Source organism: Neomonachus schauinslandi, chromosome 1, assembly GCF_002201575.2.
Source record: "Neomonachus schauinslandi chromosome 1, ASM220157v2, whole genome shotgun sequence".
Classification (NCBI taxonomy): domain Eukaryota; kingdom Metazoa; phylum Chordata; class Mammalia; order Carnivora; family Phocidae; genus Neomonachus; species Neomonachus schauinslandi.
In genome coordinates, this window is record NC_058403.1 from 54,206,875 (window position 1) to 54,220,481 (window position 13,607).

The 13,607-nt window shown below is 41.8% G+C and overlaps 1 protein-coding gene across 1 annotated transcript in view; it reads right to left on the reverse strand.

Moving 5' to 3' along the window:
- Positions 1-13,607, reverse strand: part of MORC1 (MORC family CW-type zinc finger 1) — a 170,298-nt gene that overhangs the window by 53,742 nt on the left and 102,949 nt on the right. The gene's annotated exons all lie outside the window — the stretch shown is intronic.

Genomic DNA, 13,607 nt, shown 5'->3' on the forward strand with positions numbered 1-13,607 from the left:
GGATATTGTCACATCTTTGAGATGCTTTGTACTAAATGCCAGTATATACTCTCCTCCAATGCTTGCATCACCCTGGGACGAGCTCTGTTCCTGATACAGCAAAATGGATTGAGCCTAGCCTAGTAACAATATATGATACCGTTCAATTATGTGGGTTTGCATCATTTTGGGTACCGGCTTAAAGATAAAGACTTTTGCTACATAGTTTTATTGTAATAACTTTTGACCTGTACTAATCACCCCACTAAACTAGAATTGTGGGTAAATAAAAAATTTATAAACTCCATAAACTTTCCTCTTCTGCATTAATTTCAGAATGGTGTTTCTACCGAACTTCACACATTATAGAAAAACACAGCAAAGATTAAAGTGACTCAACTACATTTTGAGCAGGAAAAAAACATCAATAATGATGGTCAAAGAAAACATTTTAAGGAAGACAGAAGCCAATACCAGACACTGAGACGGCCTCCAGATGAAGGCAAAATTCACTCATAATGAGAAGAACACCAGCAGTAGTTGGGGGAGGAGGCCTGCAATGACAGCCGTACTGAATACATTTCCCCACATGGTTCCACACCCAGAAAGGTTCACTACAGTCAATGAATAATTTCACTATATCTACAGTTAAAGGTACACCCTATCCTTAATCATACTGGATCTAAGTCTTTGACCTCTCTGAGTCCTGTTCATCTTTCTCCTTAATCTCATCACATGCTTTCCTTCACCTTGTAACTCCAGGGATTGCCCAAGGTAAGTGACCTGACATGAGTCTCCCCATCTCTTAAACACTCTCCGGCTCTGCAGTCCTTTTACTTCCCTATAATTTACATTTCTTCTAATTCTCTCAGGATTATCAAGGCTCTTCATAGCTATCGAAACTTGTATTCTCCCTCAGTTCTTGTCTTTTCTTTCACTTTATCACACCCCCTCTTGGCTTCCCTTGCATTCCCCATTCTGCCTGAGAAAAACAATTCATCACTTCAGCTGCACTCTGCCGCACCCAACATGACAAACCCCAGCCTTAAATCCATCGGATCACTGATCAGTTTCCCTGTCCGCTCAGAAATTTCAGGCTGCTAAAACTTGCATGACTGAAAAAGGCACTGGTCTCATCCTCTCTGGATTTATTATTTTACTTATCATTAGTTGGCTTCTGTGCCCCCTGAAAAAGGTTGTTCCAAATCTTCACTATGCCCTGTACACAAAGCTTGCCTCTCACCATCAGTTGATGGCCCTGATTCTTCTTTAGAAGAAACAAAACTAGATTAGTAGGTTCGTATGACTCCCCGCCGTGCCCCCCCCCACTTAACTTCTCTCCCACAATCCCAGAGGGAAAAAATGCCCCTCCTCTTACCCTGAGTTCAACTCTCTAACTGGGTCCCAGCAATCCTTCCTTCCTGTCTTTGCTGGAATCTTTCTGTATCAGTCAGGCCTCATCTCTGCTGTGAAGTTTCCCCAATTTCACTGGCCCCCTTCTCTTAGTCCAGAAACACTGTCAAACCTCTCCCAGCCACAAATTTACCTCAACCCTACCACCTAACCCTCTAGTTACAAACTTATGTTTCTTTCTCCACTCCTTCAGTACAATTTAAAAGTAGCTTATTACTCATGGCTCCCACTTTACTTTTCATTGACCCCTCAACCCACCTAGCTTCCTCTAGGAAACTTACCTTGCTGATCTGAGCAATGGCCTTTACGTTATAAAAACCAGTGGGATCAAGACAATGAGAAGATAAGGCACAGACTAGAAAAAAATATTTGCAAAAGAAACATCTGATAAAGGATGTTTATCCAAAATATACAAATTAAAAAACCTCTTAAAATTCAGTAAGAAAACAATCAATCTGATTTAAAAATAAGCCAAAGATCTTAACAGACACATCACCAAAGAAGATACACAGATGGAAAATAAGTATATTAAAATATGCTCCACATCATAGGTCATCAGGGAAATGTAAGTTAAAACAATAATAAGACATAATAAATAAATAGCAATAATAAGATACCACTACATATCTGTTAGAATGGCCAAAATCCAAAATATTGACAACACCAAATGCTGGTAAAGATGTGGGGCAACAGGAACAATCACTCGCTGCTGGCAGGAAAGCAAATGGTACAGCCACTCTAGAAGACAGGTTGGCAGTTTCTCAGAAAGCTAAACATACTCTTACCATTTGAACAAGCAACAGCACTTCTTGGTATTTACCCAAAAGAGTTGAAAATATAGGCCCACACGAAATTCTGCACATGGATGTTTATAGCAACTTTATCTATAACTGCCCAAACTTGGAAGTAACCAGGATCTACTTTGGTAGGTGAATGGATAAACTGGTATATCCAGACAATGAAATATTATTCAGTGATAGGAAGAAATGAGCTCTAAAGCCACGAAAAGATATGAGGAACCTTAATGCATATTACTAAATGAAAGAAGCCAATCTGAACAGTCTACATGCTGTATGACCCCAACTATATAACATTCTAGAAGAGGCAAAACTATGGAGACAGTAAAAAGATCACAGGTTTCCAGGGGTTGAGTGGAAAAAGATGAACGGAGCACAGAGGAAGTATTTTTATGGCAATAAATATACTCTGCATGATACTATAATGATAGATGTCATCGTACATTTGTTCACACCCATAAATTGTACACCAACAGTGACCCTAAGGGTCTACAGTCTCTGGGTAATTATGATGTGTCAAAGTAGGTTCATCAGTTATAACAAATGTACCACTCTGGTGAGGGATGCGAATAACAAGGGAGGCTATGCATGTGTGGGGCAGGGAATATATGAGAAATCTCTGTATCTTCTTTTCAATTTTGTTGTGAACCTAAAACTGCTCTAAAAGAAATAATCAAGTCTTAAAACAAAGTGGACTTAGTGCAATGCCCAGATCATAACAGACACAAAGGTAATACTTGCACACTTGATTTAATAATCCAGCAGAATTAAATCAATCAGATCACTGGTCATTTTCCCTGTCCGCTCAGAAATCTCAGGCTGAAAGGGGGAAAGGGGAGAGACCAAAACAAAACACTATAAAGCAAGATTAGAAAGAAAGTTTTCTAAAGCACTGAGACAAAAAGTAGGGTATTTCAGTTTTATCTACTGAAATACCTTCTGTAGAAACAGGGATGACATATAATTAGTGAACTAAAATAAATTGGCCCATGTTAAGTGTACTAAATGAAGTTGACCTTAATGAAAAACGTTACCAGTTTCTTCAAAAGTATTCCCTTCTTAATTAGAGACAGGTATTTCTACTGATAGATGCATTTCTACTAATGGATGAAGATTAGTCATGGAGCTGGCCTATACTTTTTTTAATATAGTTTTTTTAAAATCATGTATATGCTTTTTTTATTTGAAAAACACATTTTTACATCTTTAATTGCATATTTTGTAAAACAGAAATCTATGTAACTATTTTTTTTTAAAGATTTTATTTATTATTTTTTAAAGATTTATTTATTTGACAGAGAGAGACACAGCGAAGAGAGGAAATACAAGCAGGGGGAGTGGGAGAGGGAGAAGCAGGCTTCCCGCGGAGCAGGGAGCCCGATGCGGGGCTCGATCCCAGGACCCTGGGATCATGACCTGAGCTGAAGGCAGACGCTTAACGACTGAGCCACCCAGGCGCCCCTATGTAACTATTGATATGCTTCGAATTCAGTCTCATTTACTCAAAGGGTAGTTTCCTAACAACAGCATGTTTTTTATCATCACCATCATCTTCAGACTTCAAAGAATCATCATCACCCTAGAAAGCTTGCTAATACCAGCATTCATTTTTCTAGGACACTTACAAACTCTCCCAGAAAGACTCTTAAATTTCTTTACATGATTGGGAAGTCCTGAAAATCACAGACTGAATCAGCAAAAGCTGCATCAGATGAAGTATCTCCAGCAGCAGAAAAGCTGAGGGATCCCCAAGCTGGGAGGATTTGTGGTACATAAGAATCATCTGGGGAGCGAAGCAGAAATGCCAAGATGCCCAGGCTTCAGTCCCCAAGACTCTTGTTCAGGCAGTCCTGCAGATCCCAAGTAATGTGTGTTTTTACAAACCCGTGACAGTCTCATTTAGATGACCCAGTCATCATAGAGTCACTGCCCTGGAAGGCAGGGGGTTCTCCCCTCTAATTGTATCTGTGCTTTGTGACACTAGAGAGAAAATACTTCTTTTTTTTTTTTTTAGCAAGATTAATTCTTTTATTTTATTTTTTTTTATTCTTATGTTAATCCCCATACATTACATCATTAGTTTTAGATGAAGTGTTCCATGATTCATTGTTTGTGCATAACACCCAGTGCTCCATGCAGAATGTGCCCTCCTCAATACCCACCACCAGGCTAACCCATCCTCCCACCCCCCTCCCCTCTAGAACCCTCAGTTTGTTTTTCAGAGTCCATCGTCTCTCATGGTTCGTCTACCCCTCCGATTTCCCCCGCTTCATTCTTCCCCTCCCGCTACCTTCTTCTTCTTCTTTTTTTTTTCCCTTAACATATATTGCATTAGTTGTTTCAGAGGTACAGATCTGAGATTCAAGTGTCTTGCACAATTCACAGCGCTTACCAGAGCACATACCCTCTATGCATCTATACCATTAGGGCTTTCTGAGCAAATTTTACTAAAACTTGAGACCTAGACTAGAAGAACCAACGTTGGAAATTGATTTATGACTAATCAGTAGTGAGAGAGCATCTGAAGACATTACCTCCAGAGAGATTTACATCCTTGGAGGTGTATGTTTACATTTTAAGGGAAGAATGGAATTTGAGACCATGAGGACATTGCCTGGTTTATAAAGCTGGAGAAGCTAGTCTTATCTTCCCCTAGAAAGATATATTTATATTCTAAAGGGTAAGAATAAGAATGCAGGATGCCTCCCAAAGAGCAAAGGGGTATGTGTGTATGGAGGGGAATAGGAAGGTGGCTGTCCTTCTCCTAGATAAACATCCAGATTCTTTTCTTTTCTTTGTCCTTTTTCTCAGAGTTCTTTACCAGTAGTACGAACTTGGGTATATATAGGACAACATCTGATCTGACTCATCTCATCCATTGCCTCAGGGATTCAAATTAGGACAAATGCGAATCAGCACAATTATTTGCTGTAATTAAATAATAATTTCCTTTGCTCCAGAAACCTCATGTTTATATTCAGAATAAAATGAACAAATATAGATATTTAAAACTTAACGGCTTATAACAAACATGGTCAATATTCACAGGTTCTAAAATTTCTATGGGTCTTTGTAAACATCTAGTTTAATCCCCTTCTTTTTATTATTTATTTATTTGAGAGACAGAGAGAGAGAGAGACAGAGAGAGAGCAAGTGCCGAGGGTGGAGGGAAGAAGAGAGAGAATCGCAAGCAGGCTTCACGCTCAGCCCGAAGACTGACGCAGGGCTCCATCTCACAACCCTGAGATCATAATCTGTACCGAAATTAAGGGCTGGATGCTCAAATGACTGAGCCACCCATGTGCCCCTAATCCCCTTCTTTTTATTGGGCTCAGGGATACTAGGATCAAGCAGGCCTGAGGTCTGCTGCCCATAAACAAGAGCTGGGACCTGCAGCTAAGGATCCTGACACCAGGCCAGTGCTGTTCACCATACTCAGCTGCCTCTACCACCTTTCAGGGTCCCCCTAAGCATCTTCCCTCCGTACTGCCTTCCAAAGAGATCACCGCCCTCCATATCTGCCTCATAGAGACAGAGCTCCTCAAAAAGAAAAATTATGATTGTTGCTAGCTATTAATTTCTCAATTTCTCCCACACTGAAGAGCTATCAATCTAAACTGAAAGTTAAGGTATCAGAGTAGTTCAAAGAGCTTTGAAATAAGAATCAATCTCTCCTCTCCTGTTTATGTGACTTAAGCCAAGAGAGGGACATGGCTTAATAAAAGAGGGGGGCGTCTAGAGCCTGACTGTGTCAGAAGACTGTGTTCTACAGTTAACACCACTCTTGGCAAGTTACTTCTCTGGGCCTCAGTTTCCTCTTCTATGAACGAGGAATCATAAACATCATAGGACTGTATAGGGTTTCAGTGAGCTGGTACTCTTAAGGCTCCTGTAACAGTGGTACATTCCAAGCAGTACTGTCATTTAATCCTTCCATTCATCCTTCTCCTTTAACTCCTCACCTACAAGAGGAAAACAAACCATAAGAGACTCTTAACTGTAAAGAACAAACTGAGGGTTGATGGAGGAATGTGGGTGGGGAATGGGCCGAATGGATGATGGGGATTAATGAGGGTACTTGTTATGATGAGCACTGGGTGTTGTACGTAAGTGAAGAACCACTGAATTCTATTCGCAAAACCAATCTTGAACTGTATGTTAACTAACTAGAATTTAAATAAAAATCTGAGGGGCGCCTGCGTGGTTTAGTCGGTTAAGCATCTGCCTTTGGGCTCCTTGCTCAGCGGGAAGCCTGCTTCTCCCTCTGCTGCTCCCCCTACTTGTGCTCTCTCTGTCTCTGTCTCTGTCAAGTAAATAAATAAATAAAATCTTTAAAAAAATCAATTTAAAAAATTTGAAAAAGAAAAAAATTAATAACACCCTCATCTACAAAATACATACAGTTAATCACTCAGGGTAGTTTTTGAATTCACCAAATATACATGGTTATGGAAATTTCCAGGAAGAAACTGGAGAAGAGAAGGGAACTGGAAATATGAAAAATATGCAATTATCTTTAATACACAAAACCCTGTGGAGATCAAATGGCCCAGTATATGCAGAAACAAGTGGCAGATAAGCCATGGAACAAATGAAGCTTTGGCTTCAAGACCCCTCCCCGACACAGGCCCCCTCCAAGGCTCTGTCCCCAACTTCATACTTATGAATTTTGCAGTTTCTTTTTGGATGGACAAAACTGTACAAACTTCAAGGTCCAAAACATCTAGATCTGCCCTTGTTAAGAAACATTTTAAATAATACTTATTTTCAAATACCAGGAATTATTACTAATAGTCTTGGCGAGAATACCTCCCTGAGGATTCTCTGAATAAAGGAAAGGTGACTCTAGGCCATTAGAAAGAAAAGGTCATGGGCAAATAACAGTTAAGTCTCTGGGTCTGGATGAGAGCCCTCAGGTCTGTCAAGAGACCGCCCCGTGTTAGAAGGCTGGGTCCGGGTGAGCAAGAGTGACTGAAGGAGCGGGGATTAAAGCGCTCGCTGGTCAAGGACAAGGTGGAAAATAGAGATTACGTTTGAACTTCACTCAAGCCTACAGGAATTAGGACAGAGGAAGGAACCAGACTCAAAGTAAGAATACGATCAGGTGGCAAAGGCTTAACAACGTTAAATCAAGAGGCACAAGATGTGGGGTTTGACTTCAAAATCAGAACAATCAGGAAGTACAGTTCCTTAAACTGAACTGAAAATGTGAAGTTGGGTCCTGAGTAAGCGGGGAGATGAGGTCTAACAAGATGAGACACGGAATTCGAGCTTCGAGGGGAAGACTCAGGAGCGCTCAGTGGTGCTGAGTCAGGAAGACTCAGTGGTGCTCAGTGGTGCTCAGTAGTGCTCAGTGGTGCTCAGGCGGGCATGGGCTCAGAGGCACAGCATTCCTTTAGAAGGGACCAAGGAGTAGCCTGCTTTGGAAGGAAGCCAAGTATCTGAACCTTACTCTGAGCACTCAGGAAACGGGCCCCGCGATGCTTCCAGGGTACCAGGCAGCCTCTGGTCATCCCTAAAGAGCATGCACACTAATGGAGAACTGGTTGTACATGCAGTTCAGGTGCCCAAGGAATTTTTATAGGGCAGAGATCTACTAGGTGTACTTGCATTGAAGCCCAAATTAGTATTCCCTCCAGTGAAAAGCGTTTCAGACAACACACCTGAACTTCTCCTCCCTCCATCTCTGTGGATGTGAACAGGAATGACCGACTGACATGCAGAGTGAGGGATGTACTGTGGCAAGACTGCTTGCCTCCGTCAAAACTGCTTCTGTCCTTCTTGGAGGAAGGACGAGTTCCCTCTGGACTCCCATTCCTAGTGGCCCCCAGCATCTGCCCTGGGACCTGCTTGGGACACCTAGAAGCAGACAGCAATGGATGGAATCTCTCGGTCCCAACCTCCAGGGCAGAATTGGGTGACTTATGAAGCCAGGAAGAGGGACTGTCCTGAGGCCCTCACACCACACTGCTCCCTGCAGGCTTCTGTTCTGGGCTGTTCTGAGGTGCCTCTAACTACGGGCACTCTGCCAGTTTGTGCAGGAAGCCACGAACAATGCTGTTCGGGCAGGGAGTGCGACATCAGCTCCTCAGGAGAGGATGAGTTAGAAAATAATCTGGACAAGCAATTCCAGTTAGGAAGGTGAGCATCTTCCATGAGACATCTCCTGTGCCCGACACTGAGCCAGGTGTGCAGGTGGGCGGTACAGGAGAAAAAGAACACCCGATATCCACCCACAAGAAACTTCTAAAGTGCCACACAAGCAATTTGCTTCATGTCTTATTGGCTGTACTGTGAACACGGGGCCCACAAGTGTGAGTATATTACACATTAGCCCTTTTGGAAAAAGAATGCATCACCGCGGAGAAATGGGATCTTTGTAGCAAGAGTAATAAAGTATTTCAACTACAGCGAAGGTAATAGCTTCTTGTTAGACAAGGGTCTTTAGGTATCATAAATTTTCGATCACGGCAGTTTATGTAAGAAGGCTGAAAAGTACGCCTGATGAATAAATATATTTTCTAAGGCATCTGTCTCTGTGGTTTATACAGATTTGAAATCTCAGCATCCTACCCAATAATGACACATTTAAAAGATTAAATTCTAAATGGGAAAGTGCAGAGTCTTCATTACACAGTTGTATTCAGACATGCCATTTCAATTTGAAAAACACAGCTAGAAGTTCAGGAAGCCTTCTCTGCTCTACATTTACTGCTAAAACAACCAATGTGGGAACTGTCAGATGGCACACTCTCCTTTTTTGTGTCCACAGGAGCACTGCAAAAGAACAGAATGCTATTGCTGGAAACCCTTTTCCACAGGCATGATACTTTACACAGGCTCTGCACTTGATGCAAAGACCGTGAACATGACAAATGAAATCCAAATACAGTCTCCACACTCCCATGCAAATGCCACACCTTATTCTGACCAAATATAAGAACACCGTGGTCTCTGATAATATATGCAGAAGGTGTTAAGTCTAACCTTTGCAGAGTCAACCAATTCAGTCAAATGAAAAATATTTGTTTTTGTACCTATTTTGTGAGGAGTTCTGCATAAATCAAACTATGCCTTCAATCTTGCATTCACTGTCTGGTAAATACTTATTATGTGAAAGGCCGAGGTGTTTGGGGAATGGGAAGATGAATAAAAATGGCCTCTTCTTTCTAAACATTTACAGTCTAAAATAGGAGACAGAACAGATACACAAGTAACTATCATACCAGTTAGAGAGTAAAACATGTTCTAAGAAAGACCCATTCAGGACAAAGAGAACCGGAAAGACGACGACATTTTCACAGGTAGGGAATGAGAAAAAACTTCATACAGGAATGACATTATTTTTGGATCTTGAAGAACGGGAAAAGAGAGAGAGGCTGCTCCAGACACAATGGAAGGAACAAAGGCACTCAGAACAGCAGGGCGAGGGAGAACACACCTAAGGAATAAGGCAAGGCTCAGGCAGATTCCTGCAGAGGGGAAGACACTACAGATGACCTTTGAACAACATACGGATTGGGGCCCCAACACTTGCAGAGCTGAAAATCTGCATACAACTTTGGACTCCCCCCATACTTGACCATTAATAGCCTATTGTGGACCGGAAGACTTACTCGTAACAGTCAAATGAACACTTATTTTGTATGTTAGATTGATTACATACTGCATTCTTATAATAAAGTAAGCTAGAGAAAAGAAAATGTTATTAATAACATCGTAAGGTACTTTTACAATACTGTACTGTATTTATCGGGGGGAAAAAATCCACAGAAGTGGTCCTGCGCAGTTCAAACCTGTGTTGTTCAAGGGCCCACTGTAATGCCAGAAAGGCAAATCGTAGCAGATTAGAGAGAGCCCAGACTGTAGGATAAGAAATATTAATCAGGGGGCGCCTGGGTGGCTCAGTCGGTTAAGCGACTGCCTTCGGCTCAGGTCATGATCCTGGAGTCCCAGGATGGAGTCCTGCATCCGGCTCCCTGCTCGGCAGGGAGTCTGCTTCTCCCTCTGACCCTCACCGTCTCATGCTCTCTCTCTCTATCTCATTCTCTCTCTCAAATAAATAAATAAAATCTTTTAAAAAAATGTTAAAAAAAAAAAGAAATATTAATCAGAAAAGATGAACCCAGAGAGACTCACAGGATACATAAGTGATACAGCACACCGTGTACAGGCAGGATTATATAAATATGTACCCATAACATTACTTCTGGAGAAATGGGTAAGAGAGTAGGCTTTATTCAGGGAATCAAGTTATGATCTGTTTTATAATGACTAAGGGCTTTAAGTGGATTTAAAGTGGTACCAAAACACCCTGAACGAGATGCACCTAAACTATGTGCCATGAGCATGATTATGACGCAGTCATCCTTGTCGTACAATAGAAGGTGGATGAGAATCTAAGTCATGAGTTAAAACTGAGAAAAGGGCAAATTTGAGGACTGGAGTGTTCCTGGAATGCAGAGAAATTGATTTTGTAACTCTACTCTATGGTTTTAAAATTATTGTTTAGGTTTACTGAAAAACAGAATAACAATTATCCAGGTAATGGGCCACTTAGTAGCTGAGCAGTCAAGAGTGACACAATGAAAATGAAAATGCTTCATCGTGTGGCCAGTAGGTGGCACTTGTCACTCGATATAGAAAACAGCAGGTCCTGAGGAATGAATTTGAAATGTGGAGCGAGGAACAGATTATTCATTCATCTCTTCAGAAAGGAGAAAGACTGGGGAATGGGCTGTTTCAGAAGCACAATTTATAGATAGGGTCTTGGGTTGCTTATCAATTACATCTTGAAATTGAGCTCTCCTATTGGGTTACCGAACTTCAGTATTTTCCTTAACAACTAGGTTTTGCAGTGTATCGGTTTGTTGCCTTTGTAAATGTTCTTAGGTCCTTTCTGTATTTATCCTTATGAGACTGTGAGCAGATCCCTGCTGAAATTAGACAAAAAGGAAACAAATTCCAACTTCACCATTTAAAAACGTGTGATTGATTCAAGTTATTTAACATCTTTGAACTTTACTTCCCTCTTTTGCTATAACTGATGTAACTGTTCTGTTTTGGGGATTACATAAGATACCATCTGTGGAAATGACAGCTTTGGACCTACCTACCTCATTTTCTCCTAGAGGACCAGATCTAACCACTGAGATACCTCTTTCACCAGAACAGCTCCCTGACTCACTGTAAGCACTGTCTAACCAGGGCATCAGGGAGGTGGTGCTCCTAGAAGTTAGTCACTCGACACAGCAGTAGGGTGCGTGAGGGGTGGAGAAGAGGCTGCAGCTGCCGACTTCACATACTACTACCATAATACTCTCTCTCCTACCATTATTGTCTGTAACACAAAGCCCAGAACCACAGAATCTAAGATCCAGAAAGGTCTTTGATGAACGTAGTCATTTCCCAGATCAGGATGCCTTCAGCCATGAAAGATGAAATACGAGAGAGTAAGAAATGGGATGTGCAGATTTAGGTCATTTTTATATTTGTTTCCCAGTCTAGTCAATGGATAAGTAAGTAGGCACTGGCAGAGGGAGGCAGGGAGAGAGAACCAGAGGGGGCAGACCATAATTCCATGGCAAGCACCTTATTATTTCCGGATATTGGGAGAATGGGCACCACCAGTAGACACAGTGAATCATGGTCACACACTAGCCAGTTCCCGATTTTCCGGTGGTATCTACCCTGCACCTGATCATGTCTGCACGGTACCTACAGGGCACCAAAGCCCTCCTTCTCTGGCTTTCCCAGCCCCGCCTGGGTTGTACTCCAACAGAGCTTCTTTTAAAGGGCAGTCAGGAAGAGAGTAAATTCACAATGAATACTGGATGGTTTTGAGTCTTGTTTCTGGCATCAGGCAGCTATCACCAAAATACAGTTTTTGAATACTTTCATGGGTTATTTTTGTGAAAGGGGGATTAAGGTCACCTTCCAGAGGTCTACTAGTCAACAATTAACATATTTTATAATGAGTTACACGGTCTTTGAAAGAGAGATGTCACACAGATGCTGAGTCTATTTTTTTAAAATACTTAAGTTTAGCATGTAATTTAAAGGATTGGCACCGTGAAGGAACAAGTCAGTGCTGATCTCCAAGTCTTCTTTTATAATGTTTTTCTCACCTATAATGCCTGCCCTGTCATTTCTCCCAATTCCCTGAAATAGACTTCAAGACACAAGGTAAGTGCCACTTCTTCTGTGAAGCCATTTTTTGACTAAAGCTGCCCTCACTCTCTCCGTGTAATAAACAGCTCTGGTGGTTTCAGTTGTGATCAGACAGATACTGAACTAGTATCGCGTGGCGGTGGTCACTAATTTTCAAATACTGTTAGGCTTGGCCCACGAAAGGACTGTTTATTATCTGAATGCATGTTCTATTTATTGACCCAACAACTACTGAGTATCTACTGCTTGCCAGGCACTGTGTAAGGTAACAGATTTACATTGAACAAAACCAAGACTATCCCTGCACTCACAGAGCTCACACTGTGGTATGAGAGTGATTCCGTCTTCCCTGCAATGCTCAGCATGGGACAGACCCAAAGGCAAGTATGTGCTCAATGACCACCTTAAAATTAACTGATGGCCTATGGTTAGCGAACTCTAAACAAAGCTTTCCTTGATGACCACAGAATTAGGGTCAGTTAAGGGCACTGAGTACTGGGAGGTGAAGATGCTAGGATTACCTACCTTCACGAAAGGGGGCAAGGGAGGAGGGGGAGCATTCCTAGGTCCTTTGAACTGATGGGAGCTAGTCTCTAGGCAAGGACTGCTAAACTTCTTTGTTTATACGTCAAACAGACTGAATCTATAAGCCTGGCTTATGAAAAACTCAACTACCAAGAAAGAAAGAATAAGCAGAACGGATGGCCCAAATAGGTTACCCCAACAGCTACCATCAAAATCTCTACCTTAGTAATAAATAAAACACCCAATACTAAACAAACAAAAAGGTAATCAAAAACTTTGTGATTGGCACTATTACCATCCAAGGGTCAGCTCTGACCTCCATAGGAAAGAAAAAAGCATTCAGAGACTGCAACAAAGACAGAGGCATTTCAGGAGACACTGTCTGCCTTCGCAAATCTACAGGGAGTGGCAAACAAGAAGCAAAAAAACAAATGAAGACATTCCACTTTGGAAAGATCTGACTTTACCTGCTTGTTTATTAAAGAAACTGCAGGCTGTGATACCCTTACTTCTGACCTCTGTTATCAAACCCACAACTAGAGGCTCTAAGAACTATAGAAAGTTTCACCAATGGGGGGGAGGAGGGGGGGCGGGGAATGCTTAAGAGAATGTGTTTGCAAAGTGACTCTCAGTGTCTTCCCCAGAGACCCAGAGACTCCAGACTAAAAACGAGGGTCAGGTTTCCTTGCCTGTAATCCCAAGTGGTGCTGACTTGCCTGGCAG